This window comes from Lithobates pipiens, unplaced genomic scaffold, assembly GCF_037356315.1.
Source record: "Lithobates pipiens isolate NorthernLeopardFrog02 unplaced genomic scaffold, aLitPip1_a1.2 Scaffold_8, whole genome shotgun sequence".
NCBI lineage: Eukaryota > Metazoa > Chordata > Amphibia > Anura > Ranidae > Lithobates > Lithobates pipiens.
In genome coordinates this window covers 452,336,076-452,361,803 of record NW_027507903.1, presented here as the reverse complement: position 1 = coordinate 452,361,803, position 25,728 = coordinate 452,336,076, and the positions used below count along the sequence as shown (strand labels likewise).

Below are 25,728 nucleotides of genomic sequence, written 5' to 3'. Positions count from 1 at the left end.
GGAGACGGGATACCCCAGCAGCGTTGCCCCAGTCGCCAGGACACGAATTCTAGGCGCAAATGCGACCAGGCGCCCGGGGTTTGTCGAGCCCTGGGTTATGGGTATGACGTTATTATTATTGTGCTATATTATTATGATGTTTTGCTTGTGCACATCATATATGGAATACATTTTTATTCTATTATACTCTTTATGTGCATTGTATTGAAATTTTAGTAATTACAGTTATATAATGAACTGGTCAGACACAATTTGCATCATGGTCACCCCACCAGCTGCATACTTTATACAAAGTCCCAAACATCTCTCTTCACTAATGAATTCTAAGCCTCCTAATCTTAGTCAAGAAGCCATATAAGGTTATATGTATAGTTGAACCTTCCTGATGTAAACCTCAAGGAATGCAGGATGAACAAGCCCACTATCCCCCTTAAAAGGTGATAGCACTGTCCAAACAACTTTGGTCGTTTACTTACATACTAGCTAGCCTGTACCTACCACAGTCCAAACTAGAATAGGCTTGTCCCGTGTCCGGAGCAGCATCATGTAATATGCAAGAGTCTGGTTTGAATACCTGTCCGCGTCTTAAAAGGGGACTCCGTGGAAAAAGCACTTTTAGTTAAGTATTTTTGTTATTTTCTTTATCTGTATTTGTCATTACTTTTAATAAATGTTATACTTTTAAATATTCGTGTGATCTATCTTTGCACATATCGAATAAAAAAAACGAAAAGAACTTAAAATATCACGTGACCTGATAAAATACTGTTGGCTTTCTATCATCTGCCCATTCTGCTCTGCATTTTTGTCCACACAACTTCCGCTCACTGGCTATTATCTCTTTTTCATACCATTATCCGAGAAATGGTTGTGCAAGAAAATCCCAGTAGATCAGCAGTTTTTGAAATACTCAGACCAGCCTGTCTGGCACCAACAACCATGCCACGTTACAAAAAAGTCACTTAAATCCCCTTTTTTCCCCCATTCTGATGCTCGGTTTGAACTTCAAGTTGAATTCACCACTTCTAGATGCATAGATGCATTGAGTTGCTGCCATGTGATTGGCTGATTAGGAATTTGTGTTACCAAGCAATTAACCAGGAGTACCTAATAAAGTAGCCGGTGAGTGTATTTTTCTTTTAATTAAAATCCAGAAACGGAAATGTAATATATTGCAGTTTTCAAATGTGGCGGCTGTATTGTTTTCCTTTTTTCTCAGGTTTTTTTCCTTTATATTTGCCTGGTGATTCTGCCAATAACACTTTTCCTGCCCTAGGCTAATAACATTCACTCACTGTACTGTATTTATGGAGGAGCAGCATTGTCACCCTTGTACATGACTAGAGAAGATCTCCCCCTCTCTCTATTGCCACATTATAGAGGAGAGGTGTTATGTAGTCCACTGAATTGAATTGGAAAGGGCCAGTAACATTGCTTCAGGTTGCAGTGCAGCACAGGAAATGCAATAAGCTCGCTGGGTTTCTGGCAGGATAATTTTTGTTTCACTTATCAAACAAATATAAGAACATGGTTTCAATGTCATATTCAACCAATCAAAACGGAGCAAATAAAATATATCAACTTCAAATATCACAATTCATTTTATCGGTGCTGAGACAATTATAAAGCAAGTCTGGAGTTGAAGTTCACCTGCCATAGTTACTCCAGAATGGGAGATAGAAAATCTACAAAATTCCTGCCAGTAAATATTGTACAACTGAACATTTAATAGTTTATCAGAAATTTATTAAAATGCAGTCCTTTACGTAAACGTGCACATTCTTCCTTTACTGCAGGTCCTGCTGAAGTCAGAATATGTTTGGCTACACCTAGAAATGTAGAAAATAATTAAAATTCAATTGGAGTTTAACCACCCTGGTGGTATGATTATGTCAGATTTTTGCGTCTCAAAGCGGTACAATTGTTTTGCATAGAAATTTGGCGTTTTATATTGTAGACCTGTAATTCTTAGCAATAACACTTAAATCTGTCCAAACCAGAGTCTAGTAGACATCCCGGGTATGATAAAGTCTGAAACACAAAATCTTAAATTCTAATATAATAACTAACTATAAATAATTATAAAAAATAATAATATAATAATAAAATTAATTTCCCAACAAATCACTATCGCTGAGTTCTGCAAGTGTTCTAATCTACTATCGCTGTTTTCTAGCTGGTGTAAAACCACTTTTGACATAAAAGGCATCGGGAGGAGGACACAGCCCACGGACACGGGGGGGGGGGGGGCTTGGGGAACATCACAGGATCCTGGGAACAAGGTAAGTATACCATACCAGGATCCTGCAATGCAATCCCGAGTGTGGCTTGGGGTTACCGCTAATGGTACTGAAATTTAACCCCGAGCCACACTCAGGATTACTGCCAGGGAAGTTAAACACCTAATTTGTTTTAAGTGTCAGTCAACCCAAAAGTGGTATTTCAGTGACAGGTAGATCCTAAAGAACTGAGTCAGCCCCTGGCTTCTTGAGGTTGTAAACCTCCCTGCAGTACTTGTACCTACAGGCAAGTCTAGAATAAGGCATAGGATGCATTAAGATGAAAAAAACACAAGTGTTTACAACCCCTTTAGCCACTTCAGCCCCGGACCAATTAACAGCCTAAGGACCAGAGGTCTTTTTACAATTTCGCACTGCACTGTTTTAACTGGTAATTGCGCGGTCATACAATGTTGTACCCAAACAAAATTTGCATCCTTTTCTTCCCACAAATAGAGCTTTCTTTTGGTGGTATTTGATTGCCTCTGCAATTTTATTTTTTGCGATATAAATGGAAAAAGACCGAAAAGCTTGAGAAAAAAATATATTTTCTACATTTTGTTATAAGAAAAATCGAAACTCAATTTTAGTCATACATTTAGGGCAAAATGTATTCAGCCACATGTCTTTAGTAAAAAAAATGTCAATAAGCGTATATTTTTTGGTTTGCGCAAAAGTTATAGCGTCTACAAACTAGAGTACATTTTCTGGAATTTACACAGCTTTTAATTTATGACTGCCTATCTCATTTCTTGAGGTGCTAAAATGGCAGGGCAGTACAACCCCCCCCCCCCCCCAAATGATCCCATTTTGGAAAGTAGACACCCCAAGGAAATTTCTGAGAGGCATGTTGAGCCCATTGAATATTTTTTTTGTCCCAAGTGATTGAATAATGACACAAAAAAAAAAAGTTTACAAAAAGTTGTCACTAAATGATATATTGCTCACACATGCCATAGTTATATGTGGAATTGCACCCCAAAATATATTCTGCTGCTTCTCCTGCGTACGGGGATACCACATATGTGGGACTTTTTGGGAGTCTAGCCGCGTACGGCACCCCGAAAACCAATCACTGCCTTCAGGATTTCTAAGGGTGCAAATTTTTGATTTCACTCCTCACTACCTATCACAGTTTCGAAGGCCATAAAATGCCCAAATAACACAAAACCCCCCCAAATGACCCCATTTTGGAAAGTAGACACCCCAAGGAAATTGCTGAGGGGCATGTTGAGCTCATTGAATATTTTTTTTTGTCCCAAGTGATTGAATAATGACAAAAAAAAATAAATAAAAAAGTTTACAAAAAGTTGTCACTAAATGATATATTGCTCACACATGCCATAGTAATATGTAGAATTGCACCCCAAAATATATTCTGCTGCTTCTCCGGAGTACGGGGATACCACATATGTGGGACTTTTTGGGAGTCTAGCCGCGTACGGCACCCCGAAAACCAATCACTGCCTTCAGGGTTTCTAAGGGTGCAAATTTTTGATTTCACTCCTCACTACCTATCACAGTTTCGAAGGCCATAAAATGCCAAAATAACACAACCCCCCCCCCCCCCCAAATGAACCCATTTTGGAAAGTAGACACCCCAAGCTATTTACTGAGAGGCATGTTGAGTCCATGAAATATTTTATACCACTACGGGAGGTGTATGCTTTGCGCGTGGGTGTTAGCAGTACTGGCACTAACCTAGCGCTGCCTGGGGCGACGCAGACCCTGACCCTAAAACCTAATTGATATCACCCGCCGGGTTATCAGGGGGGTTAAACCTTTATTGGGTAATAAATGGTGGGTGCCCTGATGCTATAAAAAGCAAACTAACCAGAGTCACCCGTAACACTTATACGGTGATCACTGGTGAAAGGGTTAACTAGGGGCAATTTTTATTAGGTAGTATATGGGGGTCCCTGGCGCTATATAAAAACCTGACGGGGAGCCTAAATAACTAACTGACTAACCAGCGTCATCAGTGACACTTATACGGTGATCGCTGGTGAAAGGGTTAACTAGGGGCAATCAGGGGGTTAAAACCATTATTGGGTAGTATATGGGGGTACCTAGAGCTATAAAAACCTGGCGGTGAACCTAAAAAAATAACTAGCTACCTAGCGACACTAACGCAGCGATCAGAAAAATTATCGCTTAGTGACACTGGCAAAAGGGGGTGAAAGGGTTAACTAGGGGCAATCAGGGGGTTAAAACCGTTATTGGGTAGTATATCGGGGTACCTAGTGCTATAAAAACCTGGCGGTGAACCTAAAAAAATAACTAGCTACCTAGCGACACTAATGCAGCGATCAGAAAAATGATCGCTTAGTGACACTGGCAAAAGGGGGTGAAAGGGTTAACTCTAAGGGCAATCAGGGGGTTAAATCTTTATTGGGGGGTGGTAGGGGGCTACCCTGGACCTAACACTAACTGCCCTGACAGTTTTTACTTTTACAACTGACACTGAATGCAGTGATCAGTAAATAAATGATCACTGCAATCAGTGACACTGTGACTGGGGGGGAGGGGGGACATCGGGAGGCTGTGTGCCTATGTGTTAGTGTCAGTGTAGTGTTTGGTGCAGACTTACTGTGTCCTCTCTTCGTAGTCCGGTCAATAATACCGCCCCGAGGAGAATGACATCACTTCCTCCCTGCCTGTGTATACAATACACAGTGGGAGGAAGCTTCTCATTTGCCAGGAGCGATCGAGAGGGGATGGCCAGAAACCAACGGCCATCCCCTCATCCCGGATCGCTCCTGAAGCGAACCGGACCACCGCATCCAGCGGGAGGGGGTCTGGACGGACCCCCCCACCCGCTGGAAGCCAAGCACGTACATGTACGTGCTTGTGCCTGTACATGCCATTGCAATGACGTACATTGGCATGCGGCGGTCCTTAAGTGGTTAAGTTTTCTTTCATTCAGCTTACTGGGTTGAACAAACAAAAATGTCCTGTGTGTACTGTTCTTAACATAGATTCAATAAAATAAGACCTCTCTGACAAAATTCCCAGCTGTTTTCTTGTCCACCTGGGAGTTTTAGGTTTTTCTGCTCATCTCCGTGTGCTTCAGCTCCTCTTCCCGCATTCCAAAATAAAAAATAAAAAAAAAAATCGGGAAAACATCCAACAGGGAGATTGGGAACCCCTCATAATGGGCAAAGCAGGCATGCGGATTTTGTGACTGAATTGCAGAGAGTTCGCTAATGGCGCGTACACACGATCGGACAATCCAGCGGACTTAGTCCAGCGGACAAACAGCCAGACTTTGCAGCGGACTTGTCCACACATGACCGGACTTTTCTGGCGGATAACTTTTGAAATGAACGGACTTGCCCACACACAGAGTAAAGTCCATCATTTTGAACGTGGCTCCAGGTAGACGGAACTAGCAAAGGAAGTCAATGTCGCCACCTCCATCGGGGAGATTGACACCTCGTTAGCCCCAACGCCGGGTATGGGTTTAAAGGGGAACCCCTACGCTGGAAAAACGGCGTGGGGGTCCCCCCAAAATCCATACCAGACCCTTATCCGAGCACGCAGCCCTGCCGGTCAGGAAAGGGGGTGGGGGATGAGCGAGCACCCCCCTCCTCAGCCATACACGGCTGCGTGCCCTCAACATGGGGTGTTCTTTGGGTGCGGCCCCCCCACCTCAAAGCACCTTGTCCCCATGTTGATGAGTACAAGGGCCTCTTCCTGACAACCTTGACCATTGGTTGCGGGGGTCTGTGGGTGATATTAAAAAAAAAAAAAAAAAAAAAAACACAACCCAGGTTTTTAAAATACTTTATTAGGCAGCTCCGGGGGTTTTCTTCTGTCTTCGAGGGTCTTCTTCCCGGACTTTGCCACTATCTTCTGTTCTTTTACCGCTAGCTCGTTTACTAGCAGAGGAGCCTGGCTTGCTCCTATGTTGTCGCTGCTGTCCGGGGGTCTTCTTCTGACTTCGGGGTGTGGGTTAATTTCAAAAGTCCGGCAGACTAGCACACAGACGGGTGAATCATCCCCCAGACTGCCGAGTCCGGCAGACAATTTTGAGTCAAAACTTCTAATGCCGCGTACACACGGGCGGACTGTATGGCGTACTTAGTCCGTCATACAATCCGACGGACAGTCCATCACACTTTCGACTGAACGGACTTGACCACACACGGATACCCAAACAGTCCGTCGAAAGCTTGCGCGATGACATGTACAGCACGTACGACGGGACTAGAAATAGGAAGTCCAATACACAGCAAAGCACCCTTCCGCCGTGTAAATCCTTTATGGGCATGCGCCATTCTTAGTCCGTCGAACTAGCCTACTGACGAGCGGATTGTCCGCTGAAACCAAAGTACGACGGACAGAATTTAAAAAAATCCGAAATACTTAGTACGCCAGACTGCACGCTGAAAAAGTCAGCTGAAGCCCACACATGAGCGGACTGTCCACTGAAATGTGTTTCGACTGACTAAGTACGCCATACAGTCCGCCCGTGTGTACGCGGCATTAGTCCACCGGACTTTTGGGAACAAAAAGTCTGCCAGAGCCCACACATGGGCGGATTGTCTGGTGGATAAACCGATCGTGTGTACGCGGCCTAAGGGTACATTCACGCCAGGTGCAGTGGGACTGTGTTGGGTGGCCATTCCAGTGCAGTCCCACCGCAAAAGAAGGCAAAAAAAAAGACTCAGTTAGACTTACCGGTGACGGTATTTCTAAGAGCCTTTCAGGACAACCCCGGAGAGAGTAGCTCCACCTTGCAATCAGGAAACACATGCCCACTTTAAAAACACCTCCTCCTCCTCCATGGCTTCAGTTATTGTGGCCTTCCGACGCTGGAAAACAAAGCACAGAAAGCACAACACCATGGTAGAACTTAATACATTTACTAAGCATAACCTAGGGAGGGAAGTAACGGTTGTCCTGAAAGGCTCTTAGAAATACCGTCACCGGTAAGTCTAACTGAGTCTTTCTCAAATCGCCTTTCAGGACAACCCCGGAGAGGATAACCGAGAAACTTACCCTAGGGCGGGACTACTGCCTGCAGTACCTTCCTGCCGAAGGCCTGATCTGCTGCAGACAGTAGATCTAACCGGTAATGCCGGAGAAATGTCGAATAACTGGACCAAGTGGCAGCCTTGCAGATTTGTTCAGGCGTGGCACCGGCCCTTTCAGCCCAGGAAACTGCCGTGGATCTAGTAGAGTGGGCAGCAATACCTGAGGGAGGTATTTCTCCTTTTGCTTTATAGGCTTCTGTTATAGCCAACTTAAGCCACCTACCCAGCGTACTTTTAGAAGCTTTCTCCCCCTTGCGTGATCCAGAAAATATCACAAAGAGGGCGTTTGATTTTCTAAATTCTTTAGTAACTTTCAGAAACTGTAAAAGACACCTTCTCACATCCAATGTGTGAAAAACTTCCTCTCCTGCATTTGCTGGGCTTGCAGAGAATGTAGGTAACACGATTTCCTGTGATCGATGGAAAGTTGAGGATACTTTCGGTAGGAATGCTGGATCCGTCCTCAGTACCACCCTGTCCTGATAAATTCTAAGGAAGGGTTCTGTAATAGCTAGAGCTTGGAGCTCGCTGACTCTCCTGGCCGAGGTGATGGCCACCAAAAAGATTGTTTTTAAAACCACCTTCTGTAAAGAAGCTTCTTGTAAGGGTTCAAACGGTGCTCCCGAGAGACCCTGTAAAACTGTAGACAAATCCCAACTGGGAAAGTCTTTAAGGGCTACTGGTCTATTTCGAGCAAGAGCCCTAAAAAATCTAGAAATTAAAGTTTCTTTAGATAAAGTCTTTTCAAAGAAAACTGATAAGGCAGCCACCTGAGTCTTCAGGGTACTGGCTGCGAGACCCTTCTCCATTCCTTCATGGAGAAACTCCAAGACGGACACCGTGCTCTTGACCTTGAGTTCTCTAGAACTGCACCAGGAGTTGAACTTTTTCCAGACCTTCATGTAAATTGCCTGTGTAACTGCCTTCCTACTGGACAGCAGGGTCTTTACTACTTTATCTGAGAGACCTTTAGCCTTTAACAGGTCCTCCTCAGAAACCAGGCGGTTAGCTGCAGGAGTTCCACTTCTGGATGACTTACTGTCCCCTGGGATAACAGATCTTTTCTGAGTGGTAACCTCCATGGGGGCTTCGAGGCTAGGTTTCGAAGACCCGCGAACCAGGGTCTTTTTGGCCAAAAAGGAGTGACTAGTATTAAGTCTGTCCTTTCTTCCCTGAATTTCCTCAGTACTAATGGAATTAGAGGAAAGGGGGGAAAGGCATAGCACAGCTGGTAATGCCAGGGGTGAGCGAATGCATCCAACCCTATTGCTGCATCTCCTCGGTGAAGAGAAAAGAATCTGTCCACCTTTGAGTTCTGCTGGCTGGCAAAAAGGTCTACCTGAGGAACCCCCCAGGCCTCGGAGATCATCAGGAACACTTCCTGATTCAGACTCCATTCTGCCTCTAGCAATTTGCGCCTGCTTAGGAGGTCCGCAAACAAATTCTGAGAGCCCTTCAGATGCACTGCCGATAGTGAGGCTGTGTTCTGTTCTGCCCAGGCTAACAACAGATTGGCCAGCTCCATCAAGCTCCTGCTTCTGGTTCCCCCTTGCTTCATAATGTAGGTAACCGCTGTTGTGTTGTCTGACAACACCTGAACATGGTGGCCTCTCAAACTCTGCTGAAATGCCACTAAACCCAGAAAGATCGCCTTCAACTCCCTCCAGTTGGATGATCTTTGAGCTTCCTGTTTGGACCAGACCCCCTGAGATGTCTGACCATCCAGATGGGCTCCCCAGCCCCAGGCACTTGCGTCTGTAGTAAGGCGCTTGTCCACAGGAAAGGTCCACACCAGGCCCCTTGAGAGGTTTGCCTGGTCTCTCCACCACCAAAGAGCCCTTTTCGTCTTTGACGAAATTTTTAGCTGTTTTTCCAAAGGATCCTGATGGGACCAGCTTGACAGAACCTCCCTCTGAAGGGGTCTGGAATGGAACCTGGCCCACTGAACAGCCGGGATTGCTGCCGTAAGCAGGCCCAGAACTGCCATAGCCATCCTGACTGAGACTGTCTGGTTGCTCTGTATCCGCTGTACAGCTAGCTGTAACTTTTCCTGTTTTTCCAACGGCAGGAAAACTTTCTGGAGAATCGAATTTAATGTATACCCCAGAAATTTCATTTCCTGTGAGGGGGTCAGGATTGACTTCTCTAGGTTTAGAAGCCATCCCAGGCCCTCGAGGTGAGACTGGGCCCTCTGGAGATTGACTAGGACCTGCTCCCTGGAGTCTGCAAAAAACAAAAGGTCGTCCAGATAAGGAACAACTGGAATCCCCTTCAATTTCAGGGGTTCCAAAGCCTCTGCCATAATCTTCGTAAAGACCCTGGGAGAGGACGAGAGTCCGAACGGCAGAGCCCTGAATTGGAGGTGCCATACCGAACTCCCTACCTTCAATGCCAGGCGCAGGAACTGCTGCGATGCCTGATGAATTGGTATATGAAGGTAGGCATCCCTTAGGTCCAGGGATGCCATGAAGCATTCTGGGGTCAACAGCTTTGTGATGGAGAAAATTGTATCCATCCTGAAATGTTTGTACCGAATGAACCTGTTCAGGAATTTCAGATTCAGGATTAGACGGTACTTCCCTGAGGGTTTTTTCACCAGAAAAATATGTGAATAAAAACCCCCGCCCTGCTGGCTTACTGGGACTTGAATCAGAACCTCTTGCTATATCAGCTCCTGTAACAACAGCTTCATTGCAGAGGCCTTCTCCTGATCCCTTGGCAATGTTGTCACATAAAACCTGCTCGGGGGTGGTTCTGAAAACTCCAACCTGTACCCCTGATCGACAACGCTCTTCACGAACAGATTTGGAGACAGCCTGTCCCATTGTTCGCGAAAAGCTGACAGTCTCCCCCCCACTGGGGAGATATTGTCACTTGTTCTTAGGGGACTGCTCTGGGGGAGATCTAAAGAGGACTCCACCCCTGCCTTTGCCCTTCTGTGAACCCCATCTGCTCTTGTGCTCCTGGTCTTTTTTATGGGACTGCTGAAAAGCACGAAAATTCTTTTTAGCCATCTGCTTTTTCTTAACTGGAAAAGCCTTCTTTTTATCGGCTGTTCTATCCAGCACAGACTCTAAATCAGGACCAAAGAGCAAGTCACCCGAGAAGGGAAGACCACACAGCTTGACCTTAGAGGCAGTGTCCCCAGACCATGTTTTCAGCCAAACTGCTCTCCTGGCTGAATTTACAAGAGCCGAAGACCTAGCGGCCAGTTTAACTGATTCTGCTGATGCATCCGCCATGTATTTGACTGCATTCAGGATCAGTGGAAAGGACTCTAAGAGATCCTTGCGGGGTGTCCCCGCCTCAATATGGCTCTTCAGCTTCTCTACCCAACATTCCAGATTCCTGGCCACCACCGTAGCTGCCATTGCTGGTTTTAGACTGACTGACGCGGCATCCCAAGCTTTTTTAAGGATGGAGTCAGCTTTTTTGTCCATTGGGTCTTTAAGGATCCCCATATCTTCAAAGGCTAGATCCGTTCGTCTGGATACCTGCGAGAAAGCTGCATCGACTCTAGGTTTCTTATTCCAAACCTCTGAGTCCTTATCTTCGAAGGGAAACCTTCTTTTGAGAGCTTTAGAGAAGAAAGGGGCTTTTTCTGGGTCCTTCCACTCCTTTCTCACTGAGTCTGAGAGGACCCTGTGGACAGGAAAAACTCGCCGTTTTGTTTCGTCCAACCCCTGGTACATTTTGTCATGAACTGACAGTTGTACTCTTTCTTCCTGAATTTCTAGAGTAGTGTAGATTGCTTTTAAAATATCATCTACTTCCTCTAGTGATAGCTTGAATTTGGAGCCCCTGCTATCTTCTTCCTCTTCCTCCTCCTCAGAATCCCTGAAGGAGATGAGAGTACTACCCCCTTCGTCTCCAGACTCTTCAGTTTCCACCTGTCTGGATGACGACGCCCTGGGGCTGGGCGGTAAGTTCTGAGGCTCGGTCTGTGCGGGAGGGTTTTGTATCAGGATGGACTTGACTGAACTCAAAGAGTTTGTCAGCTCTTTAACCGAAGAAAACAAATCCTTATATTGTTGAGATGTTTCCTCCTCCACCAATTCTCTGATACAATTTCTGCACATTGCCTTCTGCCATGAATCTCTGAGGGGGGTTTTGCAGGAAGGACATTTTCTCTGACCTGGTCTAGCTTTTCCTAGTGATTTTTCCTGAAACGACATACAGGTTTAATTCACTAAAAGCTCTCAACAACCAGTTGCTTAACACCAAGCCAGTGCAGAGACCCACCACCAAACAGACCTACTAGTGAGACCCCAGAACTAGGCTGCAAAAGGTCAGAGCGAAGTCCACCTCTGACCTGCAGCGACAGGCCCCCAAGAGGGGGGAACAAACAAAGACATACCCACAGTAAAGCAGAGGGTGCCAGTGCACCTTACGTACCTGGGCTGGACCGGTGCTGGGGGCGCCTGTCTCCGCCATAGCTGGCTTGCACTCTTCCATCGTTTGAGTGAGGCAGCTATTTTACAAACAGCTCTCATTTTAAATTTTCCCGGCCGCCGCGTCATCAAGGCCGGCCGGAAGCGGAAGCACACGGTCACCTGACCCGCCCCATGACCCCTGCGTTCCAGGCGCTGAACCACGGCGCCACGCCCCCTCAGAGCGCCCGCGCGTCACCGTGAACGACGCCGTCGCCGCCCGGGACCCGGCGCCGAAAACGGAGCCATGCCGCTGACCTGCAGCGGCCTCCGCCAGCAACAGAGCCCTCCCTGCGCTAACAAGCGGACACCGGGCACCCGACGCCGGCACTCCGAGGGTCCTTACTCCCGTGAGATGGCGGGACCAGGAGCTCCAGGAGTCCTCTCCCCGTGGAGATGCTGCTGGGGGTCAAAGAGAAACAACCTGCAACAAAAGGTAAGCCTTACTCCCCTGCAGAGAGTGTAGCTCTCCCTGGTTCAGGCACATGCTTCCTCCAAGGAGGAAACACAATAACTGAAGCCATGGAGGAGGAGGAGGTGTTTTTAAAGTGGGCATGTGTTTCCTGATTGCAAGGTGGAGCTACTCTCTCCGGGGTTGTCCTGAAAGGCGATTTGAGAAAACCTTGTCTCCTATGTGCTCGGTTCACACCACTGAGTTGTGGTGGTATACTGGCAGCGTGTGCTGAAAACAAAAGTCAGACCGCATTTTTTTGTAACGCAGCACAGTGCAAGCCAAGCCACTGATGCACTGCTTGGCAGCCAACTGAACCTAAAGGGATATTAAAGGCAAGTGCTTTTTTTTATTTTTATTTTTTTAAAACAAACATGTCATACTTACCTGCTCTGTGCAATGATTTTGCACAGAGCAACCCCGAACCTCTTCCTCTGGGGTCCCCCGGCAGTGCTCCTCGCCCCTCCCTCCTGCCAAGTGCTCCCCAGAGCAAATGGCTTGCTCTGGAGGCACCCAAACATACTCGCTCCCAAGCCACTGCTCTGTGTCCATTCACCCACAGAGCTGATTCTCTCTCTCTCTCTCTCTCTCATAGAGGCGGCCAATAGCTCCCGCTGCTGTCTCAGCCAATAAGGAGGGAGAGTCCCCAGAGAGCTTAGGCTTTCATGCATATTGCTGCATCCATGCTGCTCAAGTAAGTATTATGCCGCGTATACACAATCGGACTGACAACAACCCGAGAAAAGTTCAATAGCCAGTGCGGCTCCTGCTTGATTCCGAGCATGCGTGAACTTTTGTACATACGATCAGACTTTCCGAAAACAACATTTTGTTGGCGGAAAATTTGAGAACCTGCTAGCCAACATTTTTTGTTGGCAAGTCCGACAACAAATGTCGGATGGAGCATACACACGGTCGGACTTTCTGCAGACAAGCTCACATCGAACATTTTCCGTTGGAAAATCCGACCATGTGTACGCGGCCTAAGAGGTGACGGGGGGGGGATGGGGGGCTGCTGCTCACAGAAGGTTGCCTGAAGATTAAAAAATCTTAAAAAAAGATCGGCTTTTTTTTCTCTCCTTGCGCTGTCAGCACGAGGAGGAAAAATAGCCGATTACTTGCTCCGTTTTGTCACATGATCAGCTGTCATTGGCTGACAGCTGATCACGTGGTAAGGGGGGGGGGGGGGGGTCGGGATCGACCCCTTGCTCGGATCCGTGATCAGGCGAGTCTCAGACTCGCAGGCCACTCATGCACGGGACGATGTCAACAGACGTAGTCCCGGTAAAAGAGGTCCGCGCTGTAGCCTTCATTCGGCTATAGCACGGATCTCAAGAGGTTAAATGTCACTGTGTGACATTTCAAGAAAGTTTAGTTTAAAAAAAAAAAAAAAAAAGTTAGAAGAGATTGGCATTGCAGTGATCCACCGTGCAGCACACCAGGCACTGCATTGTAACGCAGCAGCTCCTGTAAATTAGCCCTAACAGCCCCGAGAAATATAAGAAGCCGTTAAATGCTTTAGTTCTCCAACATTTACCAAAACAGGAAAAATCAGTCTTGAGCAGACCGAGTCCAATTTTAATTGGGAACATTGACTTAAAGGAATGATCTCCTACAAATTTCAAGAAAAGTTTAAATAAATTGACAGTCTTTCAATTGTTTTTAGATATCAATCTATGGTATTGCTTAACCACTTAAGCCCTGGACCATTTTGCTGGCCAAAGACCAGAGCACATTTTGCAAGTTGGCACTGCGTCGCTTTAACTGATTATTACTAATTGTGCGGTAGTGCGACGTGGCTCCCAGACAAAATTGATGTCCTTTTTTCCCCACAAAGAGCTTTCTTTTGGTGGTATTTGATCACCTCTGCGTTTTTTTTTTTGCGCTATAAACAAAAATAGAGTGACAATTTTGAAATTATTATAAATATCCCCCCCCCCCCCCCAAAAAAAATAAATAATTATAAACGATTTTTTTCCCCCTCAGTTTAGGCCGATACGTATTCTTCTACATATATTTGGTAAAAAAAAAAAAAAAAAAAAAAAAAAAAAAAGTATTTGATCGTTTGCGCAAAAGTTTAGTCTACACAATAGGGGTTAGTGTTATGGCATTTTTATTATTATTTTTTTTTACTAGTAATGGTGGCGATCTGCGATTTTTATTGGGACTGCAACATTATGGTGTATACATCGGACAATTTTGACACATTTGTGGGACCATGGTCATTTTTACAGCGATCAGTGCTATAAAATTGCACTGATTACTGTAAAAATGACACTGGCAGTGAAGGGGTTAACCACTTAGGAAGGGGTTAAGTGTGTCCTGGGAGTGATCTAACTGTTAGGGGGAGGGGCTGTGCGTGACACATCAATGATCATGCTCCCGATCACAGGGAGCGGTGACCAGTGACAGTGTCACTAGTCAGATGCTCATTTACATTAGCATCTCCCCATTCTTCCTCTCCGTGAGGCAATCGGGGGTATTCCAACGGACATAGAGTCCACGGGACCCACGATCCTACTCGCAGAGCTCCCGGCAGGGTTGTGCGCGCGCCGCCAGCGGGACACGCACGTGACCACATGGAGGCAAATTCAAAAGGGACGTACCTGTATGCCCATTTGCCCAGCCGTGCCATTCTGCCGCCGTAAATGTACATGCGGCAAGTGGTTAAATAATACTCAGCATGCGTTAATGTTTATTACTGTTTCAGTTGATAGTATTTTAGTTAAAGACTATTTAAATAGATAATTTGAGAGTTTTGGTTTAAAGTGGAACTTTAGTCAGAAAATGAAGTCCTGCTAGCTGGCGGCCCTCCAGATGTTGCAAAACTACCAAGTCCCATGAGGCATTGCAAGGCTGACAGCTACAAGCATGACTCCCACATGCAGAGGCATGAGGTGACTTGTAGTTTTGCAACAGCTGGAGGGCCGGCAGTTTGAGACCCCTGTACTAGATCCATTACCAGGGCAACCCAGATATACTCTCCTTTAACTGTTACAGCCCCTTCATACCCCTTTTACCACCTTTTCTTTGAATAAGAGACCACACCGTTCTCATGGAGTATAATGGCCATAACAGCCTTTATTAACCAAATAACGTATAAAACTCCAAACTAACTTTAATATAAAAACAAGGTAATTACAACCATAAACAAGCACCGTTTCAACCCCATTTTATTGGTCAGTGACATAGCCATCTCCTCTTTCACCGAATATATATATCACCAGTACACTGCGGGACCTTTACCAACCATCATAGGCCTCCAGCTGTACCGCTCGGAGACATCCCCCTTTTCCCCGCAGTGCAACCAAACCAGTATTCATCAACCATTTGATGAATATACCGGAGGGGCCATACTACCGATGAACCCACCCCCCCTTTTGCCACATCCATTACCACTACCGTCACTGACCAACAAACACTGCCAACCCCCCCAGCTGTCATGAAGACCGTCTGCAAATGAACCTGGAAAGACAACATAAAAAATAAAATGAACAATAACACAAAGGGAGGGTGGGTGGGAAAACCGCCTTCTCGCTAGCTACTTTTTCCCGGCTGTCTCCCGCTCAGCTCCGCCCCTTCTTAAATAGTGCTGCTCGCCCACTCCCCCTAGCTCCTCCTACCCTCCCCCGTGGGCGCAACTGGGCACCTTGTCATGCCCAGACCTACGCTACCATTTCCCTGCCGTCTCATTTTTCGCTCCGGACTTCCCTTTCGGGGTGGTCCCTCGTGCAGGTATAGTTATGTAAAACAAAACAAAACAAAACAAAAAAAAGGAGGTTGATTTACTAAAAGTCTATTTGACTGTGCACTTTGCTGTTGCTCCAGAGCTTAGTAAAAAAGGTAAAGCTTAACTTTGCAAAAAAATACCCCATCACATGCAAGGGAAAAAAAAACAAAAAAATAAAAAAGCTTTTTTTTGCTTGCACATGATTGGATGATAGAAGCCAGGAGAGCTTCTGCTCATTTACTATACTCTGGAGCAAATGCACAGTCTGCTTTCCTTAAGCATATCAACCCCACTGTCTCACCCTGCTCTGCACATGCTCAGTTGCTCTATATTTTAAGGCATTTAGACACGGCTGAGTTTGCAGAGGCCGATCTGCTGACAGCTTTAAGGCTCATACACACTATAAGAAAATCAATTTTCATATAGTGGGTACATTACTTTTACAGCCAAATCCAACCTTCTGAATGAAAATTTCCAAAGGGACAAGTTCCAAAATTTTTCATATACAGGAACAGAACAGTTTTTGTTTAGTTTAATGTGTTCCATTTTTGTACAATTTCATACAAGAAAAATGAGAAAAGAAAGACTGTGCATGATCAGAAACAATGAACAACAAAAAAAGCCTTTGTCGTACGAGAATTTTCCTTTATTGGTTCCGATTTGCTGTAAAACAAGAGAAATTGGAGGATCGTTCATCCGATTTTCTTATAATGTGTACCCCACTCAAACGCAAAATGAAACCCTCCGATCCTTTACAGCCAAGGAAGCTGCTTCTGTTTGATGTGCAACCGCCATGGTGCTGCACCAGTGACCAGTTATACACCAGACATTTGATGGTTTGACAATAAACAGCAAATGTGACAGTTAGCAATCCTGGCATTCCAGGAATGTAACCGTTTTGAAAGAAAGAACGAAATCGATGGGTTTAGTTCTGCTTTATAATTTATTGCTGATCAGGGGCTCTGGGCTTCAGCAAAATTGCATAGAAGGTATGTTCGTTGCTTAAGAACATTATCTTTGATCAAGTTGTTACGAGTAAAGTTCCGCTTTAAAGCAGAGTTCTGCCTGGATGAAAAATAAATAAATAATCCAGCAGCTACAAATACTGTAGCTGCTGACTTTTAATATATGGACACTTACCTGTCCAGGGAGCCCGCGATGTCGGCACCCCGAATCCAACCCCTCCCTCAGCTATGGGAGCAGGCGCTGGAATCCTTACTAAGGGAAAACAGGAAGTGAAGCCTTGGGGCATCACGGCCCATTTCCTACTGTGTATCTCCCAGAAGGCAGCAGGGGGCGGATATTGTGAAGATTGCCGAGATCTTTCCCCAGAAGTGGGGGCAGATACCTGGTTTTGACAGGTATCGGCTCCTCCTTCCTCCCTGAAATGTGGCACCGGAGGGGGGAAAGGAATCAGATCTGTGGAAGTTCATTTCTGCGTGGAACTCTGCTTTAAGCTATTAATTAATGGCTAATCAGTGGTTATAATTTCAGGGTCAATGGGTTTAGTAATTTCTGGAACTACTTACCAAAGTCTTGGTTCAGTCTTGCATTGTTTGGGATGACTATAGCATCAGTCGTTTCAGCGGTGATGTCACCCAATATTATTTCTACAGGGGTTTCACCTACAAACCACCTCACTCATGATGACTGTCACCCCAGGGGCTTTGTTCTCACATCTGTAACACATCAGGGGGAAGAAAAAAAAAAAAAAAAAAAAAAAAAAAAAAAAAACACAAACACACTATTTTAGTTGTAATTATGTTAACAGCAACATTTAAAATGAAAAATACATTTTTACCTTTGTCTTTAACAATAGTTTATTGAAAAAAAAGAAATAATCGCAGAAGTTAGAACAATTTTTTACAGCTCTATAAAATATACTGTATACACACATACAGTATCTCACAAAAGTGTGTACACTCCTCACATTTTTGGAAATATTTTATTATATCTTTTCATGTGAAAAAACTGAAGAAAACTGGAGTTAGTACTTACCGGTAACTCCTTTTCCGGTGGTCTTCCAGGACAGCCCTTGAGAGATGGAGCTCCTCCCATCGACACAGGAAACACATTGCCACAGTTCAAAAGGCGGTCCCTCAGGTCCCTGGTCAGTCATTCACCAAGAACCGAAGGATGGAACTGAAAAACATATAAACCATAACAGGTAATAAACATTAGTACATCACTATAATCAAATAAAGGGTGGGATCGTGCTGTCCTGGAAGACCACCGGAAAAGGAGTTACCGGTAAGTACTAACTCCAGTTTTCCCAAGTGTTCTTCCAGGACAGCCCTTGAGAGGATCCCCAAGTACTTACCAGATTAGGGGGGGACCACGGCCTGGAGGACTTTCCTCCCAAAGGCCTGATCCTGACTAGACATTAAGTCCAGTCGGTAATGCCTTGTAAAGGTGGAAAAGCTTGACCATGTGGCTGCTTTACATACCTGCTCCGGGGTGGCACCAGCTCTTTCTGCCCAGGATGCAGACAACGCTCTTGTGGAGTGAGCTTTAACACCCTCAGGAGGATCTCTATTCAAGGCCTTATACCCCTCTGCTATAGCTAGCCTAATCCATCTAGCTATGGTTACTTTTGAAGCTTTCTGTCCCCTACGCTGTCCGGAAAAAAGGACAAAAAGGGAGTCTGAGATTCTGAATGGATTTGTTACTTTAAGGTATTCTAGAATACACCTCCTCACATCCAATAAATGAAAACGTTCCTCTTTCTCATTTGCTGCATTTTGACAAAATGAAGGGAGGACAATATCTTGGGACCTATGGAAGCTAGATGCTACCTTTGGTAAGAACCCAGGGTCTGTCTTTAGTATGACTCTGTCTTCTAGGATCTGTAGAAAAGGTTCCCTGATGGAAAGGGCTTGTATTTCACTGACCCTACGGGCTGAAGTGATTGCCACCAGGAGTACTGTCTTAAATGTAATAAGCCTTAAGGAGGCCTCTGAGATAGGCTCAAAGGGTGACCCCAAGAAAGCTTTTAGTACAACTGCTAAATCCCAGGATGGGACTTTGGTGATTCTGACTGGCTTGCGTCTAGCGACTGCCTTACAGAATCTAGCGACAAAAGGATTTTCCTGTAAGCGTTCATCTAGGTACACACTTAAGGCAGCTATCTGTACCTTAATAGTACTTAGGGTTAAACCCTTGTTTACGCCTTCCTGTAAAAACTGTAGAATATTAGCCGTATTTATGTCACGGCTATTCAGCCAGCTATTAAATTTTTTCCAGACTTTTTTGTAAATAGCCCTCGTGACTGGTTTGCGACTCTGTAGTAAGGTCGCAATTACCTCATCTGTCAGGCCCTTACTCTTTAAGATTTCCTCTTCAGTAACCACGCTGAAAGCTTCAGTGTGGCGACCTGTGGATGGTAAAGAGGTCCCTGCGACAGGAGGTCCTGTCTGTAGGGAAGCCTTAGAGGCGGACAATCTGTCAATTGTAGCAACGTTGTGAACCATGGTCTCTTGGGCCAAAAAGGTGCTACTAGAATCAAACAGGTTTTCTCCTTGAGGAATCTTGCTAGGACCCTCGGAATGAGATGAAGAGGGGGAAATACATACGCCAGACTGAAAGTCCATGGAGTTTGCAAGGCATCTACAGCCAGGGGCTGATCTCCTGGGTTTAGCGAGAAAAAATTTGGAACTTTTGCATTCTTTTTGTTCGCAAAAAGGTCTACCTCTGGTTTTCCCCAGTGAGTTGTTATGAGATTGAATGCCTCTGGGTGTAAGGACCATTCTTGGTTCGAAATCTTTTGTCGACTCAAGAAGTCCGCCGTGTTGTTCAGTTCCCCTTTCAGGTGAACTGCAGAAATAGATTCCAGATTGGCTTCTGCCCACTGGAAAATGCGTCTGGCTACCAACATCAAACGAGGACTTTTGGTACCTCCTTGTTTGTTTATGTATGCTACAGCCGTCGTATTGTCTGAACGGACCTGTAGATGGTGACCCTGTATTGTGGGGTGAAAAGCTAGAACAGCTCTCAGGATTGCTGTTAGCTCTTTCCAATTGGAAGAGAAACATTTCTCTTCCGGGGTCCACTTGTCCTGGACCCAGCTTGAGCCGAGGTGGGCTCCCCAGCCCCAACTGCTCGCATCCGTTGTTAGTGTTGAAGTGATAGGAAGGACCCAATGAACCCCTTTGTTTAGGTTCTCCCTGTCCTTCCACCACCAGAGGGAGCGTTTTATCCTTGAGGGGATCGATACCACCTCCTCCAGATCTCTGCCTCTTAATTGTTCTAACAGAAAACCCTGAAGGTCTCTTTGGTGGAACCTGGCCCATTGTACGGCTGGAATGGCTGCCGTCATAAGACCCAAGACCGACATTACTTCCCTCACCGTACATTTGGGGCTGCATTGAAGAAAAGATATTCTCTGCCACAGATTCAAAATCTTTTCTTCCGGCAGTATAATTTTCTGATCTACAGACTTGATCCAGTAACCCAGATACAGGATCTCCTGTGTTGGGGTTGTCTTGGATTTCTCCTGACTGACAATCCCCCCTAATCGACTCAGGTTGAGTTGAGTCAATTCCAGATCCTGAGAAAGACGACTCTGAGTGTGCTGTTAGGAGCAGATCGTCTAGATAGGGGATAATTGAGACTGATTGAAGCCTCAGTGGAACTAAGGCCTCTCCGAGAACCTTGGTAAAGATTCTCGGGGAGGATGATAGACCGAAGGGGAGCGCTCTGCACTGAAAGTGGTAAACCTTTGTGTCTATCTGCACTGCCATCCGAAGGAATTTCTGGCATTCCTCCCTTATTGGAATATGCAGATAAGCATCCCTTAGATCCAGGGTCGCCATAAATATCTCTTTCTGCAGGAGATTCTTTATGGAATAAATAGACTCCATCCGAAATCTCTTGTAACGGATGGAGCGATTCAATGGTCGGAGGTTCATAATTAGTCTGAATCTCCCTGACGGCTTTTTTACCACAAAAATGTGCGAGTAAAAACCGTCTCCTTGTTCCTGAATAGGGACTGGTGTCAATACCTCTTGATCCACCATTTCCCCTACCAGTAAAGGTAAGGCCCTGGCCTTTTCTGAGTGACTTGGAAGCTTTGTCACCAGAAATTTGGAAGGAGGGCTGCTGTGGAATTCCAGCGCATGACCCCTTTTTATTATGTTTAAGACAAACTCGTTCGAGGTTCCCATTGTGGAAGAAATTTGCTTAATCTTCCTCCCACAGGAACCCTGACGTCACTGGGGTTTGGGATCCTGATTGGGGCGGCTAAACAGTATGCCCCCCTTTACCTTCATGTCCCGACCAATGTTTTTTGGGGGTTGAACTCTTCTCCGATTTAGAGGGTTCCTTAAAGGGACGAAAAAATTTTCTTTGAAAATTTTTCTTTTTTGCGGGAAAGGTTTTCTTTTTATCCGCCGTCCTTTCTAAGGCGGAGTCTAATTCAGGCCCGAAGACTAAGTCTCCTGTAAAAGGGACGCTGCACAGGCGGGTTTTAGACGCCGTGTCCCCCCCCAAGTTTTCATCCATATTGACCTCCTAGCTGCCACTGAAAGTGCTGCTGACTTGGCCGTAAATTTTACGGAGTCCGTGGAGGCGTCAGAGATGAAACTGGTGGCCTTAAAAAGCATAGGGAAGGATTTCAGAAGCTCCCCCCTAGGAGTGCCTGCTTTTAAATGTTCCTGTAGTTGTGATAACCAGAACTCCAGGTTTCTAGCTACACAAGAAGTGGCTAGAGCTGGTTTTAGTGTTGAAAATATTTTTTATTGAAACATTTCAAGTAAAAACAATAAAACAGTAACCATCATGAGGCAAATGCAAGCAGGAACAGTAACAGGAGTACATTTACGGGGAGCCGGCTATAGACTATCAGCCACAGCCGGTCCCTGATGGGGAGCTTGGAGAGTAGGGAAGTCGGCCTGCTCTCCGATCCATGAGGCCACAGTAGTGAAAAATACTCATGGGTTACTACATGAGGCAAAATTTAATTAATAACATAAAGAAGATAAAAAGAGAGAGAGAGGAGAAAAGAGAGAGGAACAAAGTGGTAGAAGGGAAAGCTAGATAGCAAGAGGAGAGGAGAGGGGAGGTAAGGGGGGGAGGGGGAAGGGGTATGGGGAAGGGGGCAGGGAAGAGAGAGCCCACAATGGCCTTACGCATTCAAGATTTGGGTCTTTAAGGCGTCAGAGGAGGAGAAGCGGAGCCAGATCGACCATTGAGATATAAATTTGGTGTAAGTGTCATTGTCCAGTGCCAACATCTCCTCCATTCTCATGGTGTCATTCATAATCGATACCCACCGCGACAATGGGGGAGTATCTGTCGTCTTCCAGTAAGCAGGTATCAGTTGTCTAGCAGAGGACATAAAAAAGCGGAGCAATCTCTGTCTCTGCGATTTAATAGACCCGGGCAGTATGAAGAGTAATGCGATTTTCGGGGAGATAGGAACCGGAGCATCAGCTAAGAGATTATAACATTCAAAAACCTGTGTCCAGAAGGGGCGGATCCTCTCACAGTCCCACCAGACATGTATATAAGTTCCGACCGATGCTTCACAGCGCCAGCAGGTGGCTGGTGTAGACGGGAAAATCTTGTGTAAAGTAGCAGGGTCTCTGTACCATCTGGACAATAGCTTATAGTTCTTTTCTTGGGAGTAGCAGGAGATGGTAGATTTATGTGTGAAATGAAAAGAGGTTTTCCATTCCGGCACAGAGATGTCTTCACCCAAATCCGCAGACCACAGCCTAGTGTAATGTGGGAGTTGATCATGTGCTAAAGCCTGCAGTAGGTTATATAAGGAGGATAGTAGGTGTTTGGGAGTTTCTGGGAGCGAGCACAGTTCCTCGAAATTGGTAAACTTGCGATGTATTTGAGAGGAGGAGTGTAGGCGTTTGGTAAACGTGGACACCTGTAGGGCCGTGAGCCAATCTCCGGAGTCTGCCACGGGGACCGGGGTCCCCTGCGAAGGATGCACAAATGTGCAAGCTTGCGACCACTCCGTACGCTTAAAGGGTCCTAGGGAGGCTGCCCCCATACTTTGAGGTAAGGCGGGATGGTCAAAGAGGGACGTCAGGTGGCCCGGATCAGAGGAAAGGTTGGTGTTTAGCCCCGTCATATACCATAGCTTCAAGGAGGCCAAGGTCAGTGGGGATAAGGAGGTCATACGAGAGCAGTCTTGTTTGTATCCCCATAGAAGAGCCCGGAGATCTACAGGAGAGAGGTCCTGTTCAACGGACACCGAGGCCTTGCAAGGAGGACGGGGGAACCATTCTATGATGCGGGACACATGAGCAGCTGTATGGTAGGTCTCAAAGTCAGGGAGGCCCGTTCCCCCCATAGACTTTGGGAGTGTAAGCAGTTTAAAATTTAACTCTGGGGATGCCTCTGTTCCACATGAATCTGATAGCTAGCGAGCGTAGGGAGATAAAAAATGATTTGGGGACGTGGATGGGGATCGTTTGAAATAAATACAGGAACTTGGGTAGAGCGTCCATCTTTAGGATATTAATCCTTCCGAACCAGGGCAAAGGAGATCCCCCCCACTCCTCAAGGTCCTTCCGTATACGGTTAAGCAGGGGAATATAATTCAGGGAAAACAAATCAGCTAGGTTGGAGGGTATAATGACCCCTAGGTAAGAGATCCCCTTGGTCTGCCATTTAAATGAAAAGTTGGACTTTAGAAGGGACATCATGGAGGGGGTAAGGGATATGTTGAGGGCTTCTGTCTTAGAGATGTTGATCTTAAAGTTACTATGGATACCGAAACGTTGAAATTCTCTGAGTAGGGATGGTAGGGAGATGTGTGGATTCTGGATATACACAAGGAGGTCATCAGCGTACAGGGAGAGTTTGTGATGTGCAGACGGAGTTTGAATACCGAGGATGGAGGGGTTTTGTCGTATGGCACAGGCCAAATGTTCAATGATGATGACAAAGAGGGGGGACAGGGGGCAGCCCTATCGGGTGCCGTTTGCAATGTCAAAGGAGGCTGACGTGGTATCGTTGACCAGGACCGCGGCTGAGGGTCGTGAATATAGGGACATAACTTTAGAGACGAAGGGAGCTCCGAGGCCAAGTTGTTCTAGAGACAGCTGTAGAAACCGCCAACTGACCCTATCGAAGGCCTTCTCAGCGTCGAAAGATAAGATGCAAGCTCTCAGGTTTTTACGCTGGATCAGGGATATAAGATGTATCGTCTTGGTGGTGTTGTCCCTTGCCTCCCTGCCAGGGACAAACCCCACTTGGTCATTATGAATAATTTTAGGCAGTAGAGGGGACAGACGGGTAGCTAGAACTTTTGCGAATAGCTTAATATCTATGTTGAGCAGGGAGATGGGCCGGTAGCTACTGCATTGGGATGGGTCCTTGCCCGGTTTAGGGATAATAGAGATGTTAGCAGATAAAGAGAGTCTTTGGAGGGGAGGTTAGAGCTGTCTACCGAATTAAAGGCTTTTGTCAGAAGGGGTGCAAGTTGGGGGGCAAAGGTTTTGTAAAACCGGGGTGTAAAGCCGTCAGGGCCCGGACATTTTCCCACTTTAAGGGCTTTGATATCCTGTAAAAATTCAGAGGTAATTAGGGGCTCATCTAAGGCCGTCGCGTCTACATTGTCAACAGTAGGTAGGGCGGTCTCCAAAATATAAGCTTGCATGGGGTCAGAAAACGGGGGGGGGACCTATCTGGAGGGGTTGCATGCGGAAGGTTATAAAGCTGTGAGTAGTATTGCCTGAAGGATGCAGATATCCCAGAGGTGTTAGATGTTTTGGTATGGTCCGATTGAACAATGAAGGGGATAGAATGTCGCGGGGGTCTAGGATGGATAATCCTAGCCAGATGCTTACCACATTTATTTGCCAGTGAGTAGAAATGGTTCCGCGCTTTATCCCTGGCAATCAGGGAGTGCGCGTCTAGGAGCTGGAGTAGGTCCCTGCGGGCGTTGGAAAGCTGAACAAAAACAGCAGGATCCAAATCCTTTTTGTGAAGGGGTTCGAGGTCCGCAATGGTAGTAAGGAGTCTGCAAATGTCGTGGGCTCGGGCCTTTTTAAGGCGGGAACCGTGTTGTATAAGGGTACCCCGGAGCACACATTTGAGTGTGTCCCATTGGTTCATAGGGGAGGTAGTGTCAGCGGAATGGTCACCTATAAAGTCTTTAATGGCTTTAGAGACATCCGCCATACACACGGTGTCCCGCAGCAGATTGTCGTTAAGTCTCCAGCTCGCTCCCCGGCGGGTAGCAGGGGGGCGGACCAGAGTCAGGTAGACAGGGGCATGGTCGGACCACAGAAAGTTACCGATTGACGTTTGGAGAGGCGTGTCTAGTAGTGATTGTGATATGAGAAAGTGGTCCAGTCTACTGTAGGAGTTGTGTGCAATTGAGAAGTAACTGTAATCCCTTTCCGTGGGATGCTGGATTCGCCAGGCATCCACCAGATGGGATGAATGTAAAAGTGATTTAATGCGTGTCAAGGTGGAATAAGGAATGCAAGACTTACCCGAGGATGTGTCTGCGGATGGGGAGAGGGCAACATTGAGATCACCGCCAATAATGAAAGCTGACCCTCCAAAGGAGGATAGTCTGGTGAGGACCGAGGAGAGGAACCGAGCCTGGCCCACGTTCGGCACGTAGATGTTAGCCACTGTGAAAAGAAAATCATTTAGTTTCAGTTTCAGAAACACATAGCGACCCGAGTCATCTATGAGAGAATCTAGAACCTCCGGGTTAAAAAATTTATGAAAGGCAACAGATACCCCCTTAGATTTGGCCTGAGGATTAACACTGTGAAACCATTGTGAGTAGGGGGGTGAAGGGCGTGAAGCAGAATCACCGAGCCGG

The 25,728-nt window shown here is 46.2% G+C and overlaps 1 long non-coding RNA gene across 1 annotated transcript in view; it reads right to left on the bottom strand.

Moving 5' to 3' along the window:
• Nucleotides 1–1,582: 1,582 nt before the first annotated feature.
• The window catches only part of LOC143960112 (uncharacterized), a 49,235-nt gene continuing 25,089 nt past the window's right edge, over nucleotides 1,583–25,728 (bottom strand). Inside the window, exons 3-4 of the long non-coding RNA XR_013270264.1 lie at nucleotides 17,459–17,608; nucleotides 1,583–1,829 (exon numbers count right to left, since the gene is read on the bottom strand). This is a non-coding gene — a long non-coding RNA (uncharacterized LOC143960112). The remainder of the gene's footprint in view (nucleotides 1,830–17,458; nucleotides 17,609–25,728) is intronic.